The sequence below is a fragment of the Mya arenaria genome, chromosome 3 (assembly GCF_026914265.1).
Source record: "Mya arenaria isolate MELC-2E11 chromosome 3, ASM2691426v1".
NCBI classification, from domain to species: Eukaryota; Metazoa; Mollusca; class Bivalvia; order Myida; family Myidae; genus Mya; species Mya arenaria.
Window position 1 is genome coordinate 8,198,330 of NC_069124.1, and position 15,346 is coordinate 8,213,675.

General features: G+C 32.2%; 1 protein-coding gene across 4 annotated transcripts in view; it reads left to right on the plus strand.

Annotated features, from left to right (window-relative positions):
- The window catches only part of LOC128227263 (uncharacterized), a 47,590-nt gene that overhangs the window by 20,757 nt on the left and 11,487 nt on the right, over positions 1-15,346 (plus strand). The gene's annotated exons all lie outside the window — the stretch shown is intronic.

A 15,346-nucleotide genomic window follows, 5' to 3' on the forward strand; every position in this document is an offset into this window, starting at 1 on the left:
CTTGGGCTAAAATATATGTTGAGTTGCATTGCTTGAGCACCTGAGAAAAACAGACATGTAGCATCAATTTCTGTTGCTTTTGTTGTTCCTTTGCAATTGGTTCTTGGGATGTATTCTGGTCATGCTAAGAATAAACGTTTATGGTTATCCATAGCATCATGATTATAAGTTTATTATGTGACTAGGTAATCCCTCAATTTGTTCGACTGTTACAAATGTTGGCATTACTTCAATTACATATATTATTATGATTTACTAGCATGTATATTATATTTTATTCTTTTTATTGTATTTTAATTTTTGCAATGATTAAAAATTCGGCTCAGCTGATATTCTTAGCTAGCAACTGTCTAGAATAAACAGTACTAAGAATTATCTAAGCTGTCTGAATAATCTTGTAATTGTGTTATCTCCACATACCTGTGCAACTGATAGGCCTGTATGGCTGTCATGGGCAATGTACACTAACATATGTTACACCTTAATTGTTGTTACATGCTGGAATATTATGTGTGTGATTATCAAGTATCTTTCAGCTGTTTAAGTGATGGTTTTTCAGTGATGAAACTAAACACTTCAATTAGATGAAATTTTTGTTTTTGGCTTAATGAAGGGCTGCAATTGCCCATGGGCTGCATTACGGCTTGCCCAAATTTCCAAGTACCAACCTCTAATGCCGAGCGCCTGAAAGGGATCTGCTGCGATTTGTCATGTCTTCAGTATGACAAAGTCCAGGTTTGAAGCTAAAACCAAATGGGCTGAATGTGCCTCTCAAAGGATGGGTGCTACCCATATAGTATTGTGGGAATGATATGCTACCATGCTTTATTTAGTAATTGTACCATGTCTTAAAGTTTTTTCTGTGTGTTCTGCTATATATTAGCTCTCATATAAGAAAGTTAACAAGTAGGTGGACTTGAACCATGCTCTAAGTAGCGTGCAGATATATTCCATGGCTATTCACCTACAGGCATGCTTGGACAACATGGTTCAAAACAATTAGTTCACCAACAACTCTGATTGAAATCATTTCTACATACCCATTTAAAATTTCAATAACTTTAGCTGCAGATGCACTTACTATTACTAAGTGACATCATTATAAAAGTTTGAGCCCTCTATAAATTATTTTAAGTGATTAAAATAGCAAACTATTGGTCTGTTCTTGATACATATTACTTCCCATTGTTAAATTTGTATTATTTATTTCTCATAGTGTTATGGCTGCTTCATTTTATGCATAATATCAATGTACAAGTCATATTCACATGGAATTTTAAGGTCAGTGATTTGTACTGTGATGATGTGCTGTTATGTGTTTTTTATTAAATACCAAGGGAGACAATTCAGTATGATAAAACTTATACCATGTTGTATATTTCTGAAGATTCAAGGGAGACAATCCCTTAAGCAAAAAAATAAAGTGGCGATGTCTTCCCTTGATTTTACAATATTCCTGGTCTGTTTACATTTAACATGCCTTTATGTACATTCCCTTCATGACATCTATGTGGCATTTAAACAAAACCTTGATAACCCCACTTAACAGGCCATATTTCATTACTTTATTACTTATGAACCTGTCTTCATTATCTTAAACCATGATGCTATATGAGTGCAGAGTTTGTGTTATCAGTAATTTGGCCATTATCATATTATTTATAAAGATGTTTCTTAAAACATAATTATGATATTTTTCCATTTTTTCTTCAATAAGATTTTTTATTTGAAAGAAAAAATAATAATGGCATTATCAAGTAATCCTTTACAACTTTCAAAAAAGACGAGGCAAGATGAAGAATAACAAAAAGAAAAAGAAAAAAACGGTCTAAAAAGTAATTGATATACTTTGTATCAGGATGAAGGTTTTTATTGTTATAAATTTTGGACATAATTAAACAGCCACTTATATAATTAATCACACACATTAATTTTGAACCCAATAATAGGTCTCCATAGAACAGTCTTCATTGATTTATTACCTTCTTTGAAAAGATGTATAAACTCTCAAAATTCAACTCATCGATGACTTATAATCATTCATCTACATACCTGAAATATTGAAGTGACTTAATATTGTGTTTCTTCCTTCAACAATTGATCGTACACAAAGGAACGGTTTTTAAATATTTGTTGATCAGTTCAGACATGTTTAATTTGTTTAAGGTATCATATACTGAATTATGTGAGTTTTGGAATACTGGCGAACCCATCTTATTTTCGATATCACTTGAAATGGGTTTTATGTATAGAGAAAAGATTGTAGATCATTACTGAATACAATTTTATAAAAAGGCATTTTTGGCCTTAAAGCTGCTCTCTCACAGATTTACAATTTTTACAACTTTTTTATTTTTTGCCTTGGAAAGGGCAAGTTTTTGCATAAATATCTGCAAACCAGTGATAAAAGACTGCTGACATAAGATCAGATTGCAGATTTTCATATTTTCGTTCGAAAATTAATGTTTTATGGCTTTAAATTTTTTGTCAGCAGTCTTATATAATTGGTTTCCATGGATTTTCACAAAAACTGGCTCGTTCCAAGACAAAATATAAAAAAAAAGTTGTCAAAACGTTCAATCTGTGAGGGTGCAGCTTTAAATGTTTGCAAAATTGGTCAAATCTAAGTCTGATTTCAGTTGAAGCAAATAAAAAAGTACTTCAACTGTCTATTCTGTTTTTGACCACTTGTATAATATATTAGTAATGAGCACATAATACCCCTTCAAACTGTACCACCAGCTTTATATGGGGTCACTAGGGATTAAAATTTAACATTATGATGAAATGTAGTAATTAGCTTAATTGTGGGTTGAATACCTTAAATAAAGTCAAAGGTGAGGAAGTTATTGACAATTTTTGTAAACCAACAAAGACATTTCTTGTTATTGGATGGTGCCCTTGTAAAGCTTTGATTAAATTATACCTTAGATTTTAACTTTAAACGGAAGGTTTGCATATATTTAGCTATACCAAGTGTAATTTCAGATAGAACAATTATATAGTCTGTTTTTGTTGCACTGTTGACTGTAGATGATGATAAATTATTGGCATCAAAGTTCAAAGTTCAAGCCCAAATGAATTCTGAAAATATTTGTGATTATACTGGTGTTCTGCGTCCGTCCGTCAGCCCCCCCAATGGTTTGCGATTGATAACTAAAGAAAGCTATGGCCCCCAAACTTGGTTGGCAGGTTGGTAATGACCAGCAGATGAACCGTATTGATTTTGAGGTCAGTGGAAGTCAAGGACGTAGTGACCTCGAGTTGAAAAACTTTTTCCACTTCCATTTTGCATTGACTTCATTTCCATCAACATACTTTGCTCTTTAAAAATGTCACAGTTCAATATTTCCAAACTTTATAGACAGGAAGGGTAGGTCATCATGACAAAACAAGACAAAATTTAATTATTTCTATTGATGTTGTATTCTATCAAGTGGCTTTGCAGTATTTTTGGTGAAAAGAACACAGAACACAAGTTTATTTTCTTTTTAAACATACTTTTGATATATTAGAGATCTTGTTATTACCTTATTGTCAATGGGTGCCTATAGGTCACTACAATACAACCGTCCGAGATAATCTGCTATAGTAAACAAATGGATTATTACTATTTACATTACAAGAATTCCATTTTATTGCCATAGGTGTGTGCTAAAAGACAATAATTGACCATGACTTATAGGATTACAGTCTGACATAAGGTGACCGGATCTAAACAAGTGGATTTTGAGACCCCACCAAAGTTGTAACCTTAATAATAATCCAATTTCATATTCTCTCATGGGTTCCGTGACCTGCCACTAATAGACTACTTCTATTTTCTTTTTCAGATTTTACCAAAATATCTATTGTATTTTAAAAGACATAATACACAAAATCTTGAAAGGATTGTGAATTGATATTTTTAATCATTAACACAAATGTTTAGTAACATTGAAGTGGATATAGTGTGAACTTTTAAAGATATAATTCTATTTTTAATAGAAATAGTGTAGATGACATTCAAGTATATCAATGTTCCAGAACTTGGATTTAATGTCTCTTGAGTTTTATTGTTTTTGTTTGCCTCCAATATTTATGTAGGCTTTATATTAAGGGTCCTGGGAAATTGTAAACCAAAGATTGTGGTATTTATGATCGAAGTTTAAGAGAGGGGGTATCCATTGCCGTGTCATCTTTAAACTTTGATCACATAAGTCACAAAAATCAATTTACGTTCATTCATTGATGGAATTTCGATAAAAAGAAGACTTCACAAGCTCGACGAACAGTTTTGGCGGATGATTATTTGATACATGGTGTTGTTATTAACAAATATTTATAGAATAGAGTAATTTTGGACTACTTTTATCTACTAGACATATATAGGATTGAAGGGCTTTTGAATATTTGGAAAGAAATTGAAGTTGAAGTACTTTTGGAAGTGACTGATGGAGTTTGTATGAGTTCAATAGTGAATATCGATGAGAAAATAGTTTTAAGAATATATCTGATATGTCAATGATGAATATTGATGAGAAAATAGCTGGGATTTAACTTAATTGTGATTGGTTTTTATCTGGCTTTTTAGGGAGATTGATAAATACTCTAAATGCTGATTATTATAAGTCTTTGTGAAGTCAGTTGGAATTTTGGGAATACAATAACTGCATGCATTACAGTCTAACGAGAGACAGGAAAAAAACAAAGGGAAGCATTTAATATTTTGGATTAAGTTGCAAAACATACGACTATTGAAAAACTGAAGTTAAATCATTACTACATGTTTGTTAGTTTGTCTGTTCTTCTGCGTGTGTGAATGATGAGATCTGATATTATGAGTGCTAGTTCGATGTCTTCAACTCCAGTCACCACCACTGGTGCCTCGGTCCTCCGCAATTATAGCTTCCGACTTGTCAGGTGAGTGTTTGGGGGGAGCTGGATGGGGTGATGGGAGGTTGTCAGATACAATAGTCACCCTATCAAAGCCAGGATTCTATATAAGTTTTAAAAACACATTAAAGAATAAATAAACATGGTATTTATCTTTTTCTCATAGAGTAACTGTTTAAAACATTTTTTAACTTGTTTATAACTTAACTATTAATTATTATAAGCATTTTTGTCATCAATTGTCTGTGTCAACACAGACAGTATAAATAATCATTCAGTTTCTTAAGTTATAGTCTTTACACTAATTAATTTAATTAAGTCCTTTAATTTGTAATATATGCTCTAATTTTATTCTCTTATTAAAAGCAATCTCCCAATCATGATCATTTCTAACTTTCCAGACAAGGTGGACTTTCAAGGTATTTTGGTGAAAGTTTTATAAATCAAGAATTTTAGAAGTAGATTGTTTATCTGTATAGATTTTTTTAAGTGGATGCTATTCTTGTATAGATGTTAGAATTGAGTGTTCCCTTTATAACTTTGGTTAGAGTAAATTAACTTGTAGAGTTTAATGCATTTCATTAACTTTGTGACTGTTTTCGATAATATGATTGTGTTTACAGGCACCAGCGTTGAATTGATATTTCTTTAAGGGTAGCCATAAAATTGCTGTATTCGTTATGGTTATTGGTTTCTAATTGATATAATTACTGAAGGGACAAACTAATCTTGGTTAACAATTATAAGAAGTCTGTTTAGCTTGTAATGAGGGACTGGGTTTAAGACAAGTTGTCAAAAGACACATTCTCATAATAACAATAAGTGCAATTTAGTAGATTTTCTCTTAAAGCTGCACTCTCACAGATTGACGGTTTTGACATTATTCTCTTTTTGTCTCAGAATCAGCTCATTTTGGTATCAATGCCTTCAATTCAGTTATGTAAAATAAATCACAATATAATTAATTAACATATGTCAATTTATTTAGAAAACTGCTTAATATTTCATTTGTCTTAAAACGTTACTAACACTTTATCAATTTTCGAACATAAATATGAAAAACTGCGATCTGCTCTTTGTCAGCATTCTTATATCACTGGTTTCGAGACATTACGCAAAAATTGGCTCACACATTCCAAGACAAAAAATAAAAAAGTTGTCCAAACGGTCAATCTGTGAGAGTGCAGTTTTAATATTTGCGTAACTATAATAGACCATTCTTTTTTAAGTAAAATAATTAAATCTTTCAGAAATTTCAACATAAATTGATTTTCCAGCATTTGGTTAAATGAAGAATAATCATTGATTTACAGTTATTTGATTATAGTCATCCTATCATGAAGATCAGCTTTATAGGACAGAAATGTTTGAAAAAATAATTAAAAGCATGAACCTAAAAAGCAATGAAATAATAAATATTTATATCAAATACAAAAAATTGTCTACCAATGTCAAAAGTAATTCACTGACATTGTTTTGGAATTGCGTAGTACAATTTTTTGCAAGAACATCATTGATATGAGAATTTCCGTAAAGTGTTACCTGCCAGTATTTTTTTGCGCAATCTGTACAGAATGTTGGCCGATTTTTTATCCAGATGCAAATGATAATTGTAAATAGAGAATCAAACAGATGGAGTTTGTAGAGATTCTAGGTTTATTTAGAATAGATTTACGTCAGTTATAACTTATTTAAACAATAAATGTTGCAAGTTTGAACATCAACATTTGTATGTTTAATACAGATGTTTGTCTTTCAGTTATTGGAGTTTTTTTACTGAAACTTATAGTTTTTAAAGGCTAAATACAGTGTTTTTCATAAATGTTTCAGCTCTATAATAGAGTTTTTTGTTATTCTAATTTGTCATACTAGACAATCTCCAATATATTCAGTTGATAATGTCGTTTCTGGTTAATATTGGCACAAAGATAGTTGATTTTTTTTTTATGATAATTAAGCAGTAATTCTTTAATGTTAGGGTTTTTGTTGGCGTAATTGATAATTTGTGTAAAATCTAGGATGGACTGAGTTTCCCATACAACTATACTTATTGGTATCTTGTCCTTAGTTTACAATGAGCAATAACTATTGTATTTACTTTAAACAAACAAAGACCATCAATCTTTGAGAAGTTGAACCTGTCTTCAGATGAAAATGGGAGAAAAAAAAACAATTAATGTAAGGGAGGCAACACATACTCTCATTATTTATGCTTCAGAAGAATTACTTCCCTTGTATTACTTGTACTAAAAGCTAAAAAATCCTATAATTAGTGACTTTTCAATAAAGGATTCAGCCTGTATTTCCTGAAGATCTGTGTATAAACACATGCTGATATTAAAATGATGTGGGTGTGAATATTATGCTGAAAAAAAGTTATTTCAGGTATCCAGGACTGGTTTGTTGTTGTCGGTTTCACTAAACATAGTGACACAACTTCCAAGCTTGGGGCCCTAGGTTAGAGTAAGCTTACAGCCAGTGATTCATTTGATGTGGCCTCTGTCTCTGGGACATCTGAACACAGTGACATGAAGTGACGGGATCACAAGCTTGCCGTTAAACTGCCCCATTCATCAGTTTTGGCTTCTGTCACCATAGCGATGACTACCTGCATCCCTTTGTTAGCCTGAAATTAAATCCAAACATTATCGCAAAAATGTTGGTCATCAGGGAATTGGATCTTGCTGGGTCTTTGTGTTGCTCTTTTTGTGGTGAAGATGGCTTGTGGATAATTTTGGGTTGTTTTGGGTGTTTATGTGATTAAAATTACCAAATTATCTATTGCACGGTTTTTGGTCAGTGTTTATTTCATGTTTATAAGGGAGCAAATTTTAAAATGATCTGAGCCGACTGAGTTTTCGAAACTGATCTTCAATTTTTAAGGATTATGCATGGGATGCTCTGTATAATTTTTAAAACATTACTTGATGCTCATTCATTTAGGTATACATTGATGCGTAAATAATTTTATGGTTAGTTATTTATATACAAGGTAACAAAGGGGAACACTTTGTAAACCATTTCTCTATAATACCCGGCAACCTCAAATTTGTATAAACATCTTAACGCTATCTGTAATTATAGAAGACACAAAAATGGGCAAACGTTTATCAAACGATATTTCTCTACTGCCAATTGGAAGTATATAATTTACTTACATCAAAGTCTGAAATTCATTTGGCTTGTGAGCAAACAAATACAATGAACTATTGCTCTCTCTTGGATCATATAGTTTCTGTGGTGTAATTCAGTTATCTAAAGATATGCGGACAAAAGAATAAAACTTGAAAGTTGAGAGTGATCATGGGTGCATTATTCATATTCGGAGGACAATCAAAAGTTTTACTTTATTTGTAAAATAAATATTCATTATCAAGTAGTCAGGTATTGATCAGTTTTGTTAATACATCGCAAATGAACTGCAGTTATTCACTAGGTCTGGTATTTGATAGGAAATTACCTTAACATAACTTGTTTGGATTTTAGACATGGAAGTTTTTAAAATTGAAACATTAAACATAATTTTTGTTACAAGTTGTCATGAGAAATAATACTGGAATACTTCGTTATTTGGAAATCTTTTGCAATTTATAAGTGTTATAATTCATTTATTAAAAGATGTCTTTTATGGAACTTGCAGAGAATATGTAAGTTTATATACAAAATAATTTTTAGTTCAAAAGTTTTCATTTATTACCCACACTCCATGGCAATTTTATAGTATAAGTGTGCGAAAGTCCAAAGCGTGTTAACATACAAAATTCACAATTTTCAACAGCAGACAAATTGTTGATATTCTGAAACTTAATGTACCATAAGTAACAAAATTTTATATGCTTGATTTCAGTACAGACGTGTCAAATTTACTTAATGTATTCTTCTTGAAATGAGGCATAAAGTTGGAACCCTCAGGCTTCAGAATTGTTCCCTGAAGCTCTATATTATACATAACATAATACATGCTAGGCCACAATTCATTAATAGCTTGTTTGGTGTTACCCGACCGATATTTTTCAGTGTGGGTGGGTGGTCTAGGTGGTTAGTTTGGTAGGATTGTTTGTTTTGTTGTTGTTTTTTACCTTATAATCCTTTATTTCAGTTACGAAAAAAATAGAAAATAATGGCAAGCTAAAAAGACTTTCGGGTCAGGGGTATTCTCATAAGTGACTTTCGGGTAACGACAAATGAACTATTAATTAATTGTGGCCCTAATCAGAAATATTTAATGAAGTAGGAGTAGTTGTTTCAGATTCACTAGCTTGATCATAATTAGTTGAGAGCAAATGTTTGTTCTGGGTACTGATAATTTATGCGGACATATTTTAGGTCCCTAACAACTTCAACTTTCAACAAAATTTGGCTTCATAACAGCTGGATTTATCTTAGCTTGTGTTTACAGAGTAACTGATTGTTTCATGGTTTCAAAAAATGGTTGCTTCTTTGTTTTAAAAAATGTTTACAATCTTCATTTTTGTGCAATGTTGTTTTCAAAGAATATGGACATACTTTAAGAAAAGAAAAAGAGGATTTTTTTTCGTTATTTCTGTATGGAATTTTTTTATTACAATGTCAATACCACATTTATTGTATTTTAACAGTTGCAATGTGATGAAAGTTTTAAAATGTGAAGGTGGAATTAAGTTTTTATTATGACTCCTTGACATGCACACATGCGTTAAAGAACAGATAGGAATAGTTTCAATCTTAAAATAATTGCAATTCTTTGGCAGAACATTCAAATGTTGAAAAATAATACTGAAACATGTCAGAGAAAATGTCAGAATGATTTTGAGATGATGTCTGAAGTTTTCATTCATTCTCCATATTGATAAGCAAGTGATAAATATGAAATATTTATAGATTTTATGGGGTAGTTTCAGTGAGTAAGTAAAGCATTTGGTTAATTTATGTATCTTTCCTACGAGATATTCTTTATAGTGTATCATAATTGCATTTTGAAAAAGGCATTAAACTGCAACTAAAAGCAATAAAATATGTGGGTAATCTTTTGTTTAAGTAAAGTTAAAATAAAATAAAATAAAAAAAACAACATATTATAGATAAATACAAGATGTTTTAGTTGTAAAATGAAACATGAAAATTATCACAGTTTTCTTTGGAATTCATTTTCATATACTTTATTATTAGCTTCAGTATAAATATTAATAACTTAAACACAACTGTCTTTAGGTCTAGGCCTAATATTATGATTCTAACAGGAAACGAAATTAATTACATGGTGCCATGGGGTGAATTTACTGTACTGGAAAGCCTTCCTTATCTTAATGTTGGTTGTATGTATGGTGTTTATTTAATTATAAGTAAGTTTGGAATATCTTGCCAGTTAATTTTCTCCCTGATAAATTGATTAAGCATTAAGTATGGAGGTCTGGAATTCATTGAAATCCAGAATTAAAAACATGGTAGCTTTTCATGTGGTATACTACAAAAATGGATGGGTTTTTCTCAAACAAGGGAGGTAATATAAGACTGAAGTGAAGAGTTTTTAAAAAAGAAAGATAATATAGCACAAAGTGATTTCTTCCCTTTTAGTTTAGTGATGCTAATGTGTCAAACCAAAGTTAAATCTGAATCAATGGAGATTGTGTTGCAATACTAAAATTCCAAGTTTGAGTTCATTGTGGAACTGTATCTTGTAGTTGATAAGCTTTGAAATGTGGTTTTGAATTATCTCCCTTGATTACCTAAATACCTTTTGCAAATGTAACTTAATAATATTTATTTAAGTAAGAAAAACATGTTTTAAACAAGAAACATCTTGTCTTGTGTATCTGATGATCCACAGTATTTATCCTCCACCATAAAATTCAATTCAAGTTTTTAAGGTACAAAAAACTATATTTCTTTTCATGTTTCCTAGCTTTGGATTCACCATTATTTATTTCATCAAAGTTGTATGTGCTTTGAGGGAAAATAGAGGATTTTGATTTATTTATGTAAACAGAAATATTTCGGAACTAGAACTAAATGTAATCTGAGCTGATAGGTAGAATAAAAAAAAGACCTTATTCTAGAAGGCTGGGATATTCTCAGAGAACATATTGTGATAAACTGATATAGCATACAGTTTTTGTTCTGCAGAGATGAAGATAATGGCTGCATTAATGCAGATTTCCTAAACTTTTGGCATTTAACTGCTTTGGAATTTTTTAAAACATTTTTTATATAGATTGTATAATCATCATCATAGTTTTGTAAAATTACTTGGATGTCATAACAATTTATGATGCTAAAATGCATACAGTTGTACTGTTGAGTGATGAAAATTCTTTGAGGAATTTTATTTAGTGAAATCTTCATTGTTTTGGAAATATTGTGGAATTAAACTGACCTTAGCTGGTAGTGATGTTTATGTGATGTTTATGTGCATTCTATAAAAAAAAAACAGTGTGGTTTTAATAAGACGCAAATGAAAATGGAATTTTATGACGCATAAATAAATGCTGCGGAGTAAGACTAGTATGGATGTCTACATTATCATAACATTATAACGGGAAATATATCAAAGTTGCGATTACATCTTATATACTGTATTGCATTATTATAAACATATCAATATAGTTTATTGCTTAAGATAACCTTCAGATTGTAAAGGTTGTTGAAGGGTAGCCGTATTATTTTTATTGAATCTCGTACATATTTTATTTGATGCCCTCTAAAAAATATGTCCATAATCTTTGAAAACATCTAAATATTTATGCGTAAAGGAATGTTAAGTCATGTGTATGAATAACTAATGATACGCTTTTGACCTAAAAAAATGAATGCTTTATTGTTAAACTACTTTAAATGTTACAAGGGAAATTCATCTTCTTAAAACTGAGATGTGACATTTAAATTCTGCCTGACATAATATGAGGAAGGGCTATGAAAAATCTCACTGTAATTAAACTGAACAATTATTAAATGAAATGTAAATGCACTAGTTTAAAAAAGATGTTTACACCCTTTGTTGGTATTTACAGAAATTGCATCACTAAAGGGAATTAATTAGCAACCGTTACTTATTGAATAGGACATAAAAAAACAATGTTTGAAACAGCGTTAAAATGTTTAAGACTTCATTAAAATGAAATAAAAGTGATATAAAAAAGTGCTCTGAGTTTTATATGCATTTTATGGATGATTGCAACCAATAAATAACAAGCAAAGGGAGATTATATTTGTTACCATCTAAAGGGAGTTAATAGACATGAAGCAGCCACCAGAGTTACCTGCCCAGCTAGAAAAGCTGGCAAAGGATGTTATTGCAATGTAAGTTTTCTTAAAAAAGTTTTTGTACCATTAGATGATAGATTTTAGTTAATTTGATGGCTCAATAATGTGACCGTGAGCCAGGCGAGTTGTAAAACTGCTGTCTGTGGTCCAGAAGAAATCTTCGTCTGACTGTCAATCATAGGTAGTGGCTTCCATACTGGCTATATTTCTAAGGATTCCTGTTTTCAGGTCTCTTGATATGAATATATTTTTCAAAGGGTCACGTTTAATTTTTCAAACTATTTAAAGCTCTAGTTTCTTAAGGTTAATGTGTCCAAAGGTGCAAATGATGGTGGGTTCAGTCGCTGGGGTGTTGTCAGGTGTAAAGGTATAGATGTTCAAAATTTGTGCTAAGGATCATGGGTTCAACCCTCATGGTCTTAAGGTAAAGGTGTCAGCCATCTGTGCAAGGGATGGTTGGTTGGTTCAGTCCCAGAGTTGTTGAGGTATAGATGTTCACAATTTGTGCTAAGGATCATGGGTTCAACCCTCATGGTCTTGAGGTAAAGGTGTCAGCCATCTGTGCAAGGGATGATTGGTTGGTTCAGTCCCAGAGTTGTTGAGGTATAGATGTTCACAATTTGTGCTAAGGATCATGAGTTCAACCCTCATGGTCTTGAGGTAAAGGTGTCAGCCATCTGTGCAAGGGATGGTTGGTTGGTTCAGTCCCAGAGTTGTTGAGGTATAGATGTTCACAATTTGTGCTAAGGATCATGGGTTCAACCCTCATGGTCTTGAGGTAAAGGTGTCAGCCATCTGTGCAAGGGATGGTTGGTTGGTTCAGTCCCAGAGTTGTTGAGGTATAGATGTTCACAATTTGTGCTAAGGATCATGGGTTCAACCCTCATGGTCTTGAGGTAAAGGTGTCAACCATCTGTGCAAGGGATGGTTGGTTGGTTCAGTCCCAGAGTTGTTGAGGTATAGATGTTCACAATTTGTGCTAAGGATCATGGGTTCAACCCTCATGGTCTTGAGGTAAAGGTGTCAGCCATCTGTGCAAGGGATGATTGGTTGGTTCAGTCCAAGAGTTGTTGAGGTATAGATGTTCACAATTTGTGCTAAGGATCATGGGTTCAACCCTCATGGTCTTGAGGTAAAGGTGTCAGCCATCTGTGCAAGGGATGATTGGTTGGTTCAGTCCAAGAGTTGTTGAGGTATAGATGTTCACAATTTGTGCTAAGGATCATGGGTTCAACCCTCATGGTCTTGAGGTAAAGGTGTCAGCCATCTGTGCAAGGGATGATTGGTTGGTTCAGTCCAAGAGTTGTTGAGGTATAGATGTTCACAATTTGTGCTAAGGATCATGGGTTCAACCCTCATGGTCTTGAGGTAAAGGTGTCAGCCATCTGTGCAAGGGATGGTTGGTTGGTTCAGTCCCAGAGTTGTTGAGGTATAGATGTTCACAATTTGTGCTAAGGATCATGGGTTCAACCCTCATGGTCTTGAGGTAAAGGTGTCAGCCATCTGTGCAAGGGATGGTTGTTTGGTTCAGTCCCAGGGGTGTTGAGGTATAGATGTTCACAATTTGTGCTAAGGATCATGGGTTAAACCCTCATGGTCTTGAGGTAAAGGTGTCCACATTCTGTGCAAGGGGTGGTTGGTTCAGTCCCAGGGGTGTTGAGGTATAGGTGTCAGCCATTAATGCAAGTGGGTTCAATCCCCACCAGGCGTCCTTTCTTGTGACCTCTTAAAAAGGACACCTGATTACTGTAAGGTTTCATCACCTTAAAGCTGACTTTCTATCAAGCTTAAATATTTAAGTATAAGCTTAATAAATACATGTTAAATGCCTTACACAGTGTGTCCCCAACATGCTTTAATTGTCATTTCATGTCATATATTACAAAACTCTCTTTTTTGGTTGTCAACATCATTTTAGGTTGATGTGTATTTAAATTAAAGCTAATTAGAGGCCAACAGTTATTTCTAATTTATTTTGCCTTTGGCAGTTTGATTTAAAGTTTTAAGCTTTCAATTTCAAGTTGCTACACATGTAAATTGATATAGAATAAAATTACATTGAATTTATTTTCTAATAAATTATGATTATCTTTTAGACTGAAAACAATAGCCTTTTATCATAATTAATGCAATTATGATCAAAATGGCGAGATAAAACTTGAATCTATGGCTCTATTATATGGAAACAATAATGACATAAAGATATGGGAAAGTGATATATGAATGGATGACCCCAGGGTTTTTAGTTAAGACCATAAAATAAAAGTGACAATTGTTGTTTAATCATTAAGATCGAAGAAAACTCTTATGCATTAACACATCTTACCAGATTTTAGTTGTTTTTCACTATTAAGTCTTGGTTGCCTTATTTTGTATATAGTACGGAGATAATTTAATTGTTAAGAAGATTAATTTTGGATTTTAGAAAATATTTTTTATTTCAAGTGTCAAGAAATAGTGCTTTTTCAAGACCTTTCATTGAAAAACTTAAAAGGAACTTAAGAAGAAATATATAGGAGTTGTAAAGGGCTTCCAAATGGAGCAGAAAATTGAGATTTTGGAATCAGATGTGGATGGGATATTTATTGAAAATTGTCGAGTTGATGATTTCCTGAAGTGAGTTGGCTGTACTTTGTTGGGGGAAAGTGTTTATGGTTTTTGAACATTAAAGGTTTCTTACCAGACTCTGTGGTGCTTGTTTATTAAAGCTTTGCCATTTGCCAAGCTGCAAGATTCATCCCACTCCACATACTCTCAAATATGATAAAGTTTCTTTGAAAGTTTTATGTGTTTGTTTTTATGGGGTGGTGACTTAAATAACCATACTAGTGACTTAAGTGGCAAAAAACAACAAGGCAAATCTTTATTTCATTGTAAATTAAATTCTTTCTAGTTGAGTTTTAATGACAAAAAATGCTGGATTTTATTACTACATAGTATTCAAAATCGTACAATTATTTACATTTAATTTTGTAAAATGAATGGAATAAAGATGATTCTTTGCAATTTAATAAAAAGTGCTTCTCTGAGTCTATAGACTCAGACATGAGACTGTTTGTAATCATGGGCGCTGAACAAGATTGCCAGCTGCAGCTGCAAGAGGCAACAGATGTCTCTACCATGGCTCATAGGCAAAACTCTAGTGTATCTTGCAGTAAAAATGATAACCTTTTAATACAACACATGCTTTCATTGACTTAAGTATGAATCAGTACAAAAAACCTAGCAAAAA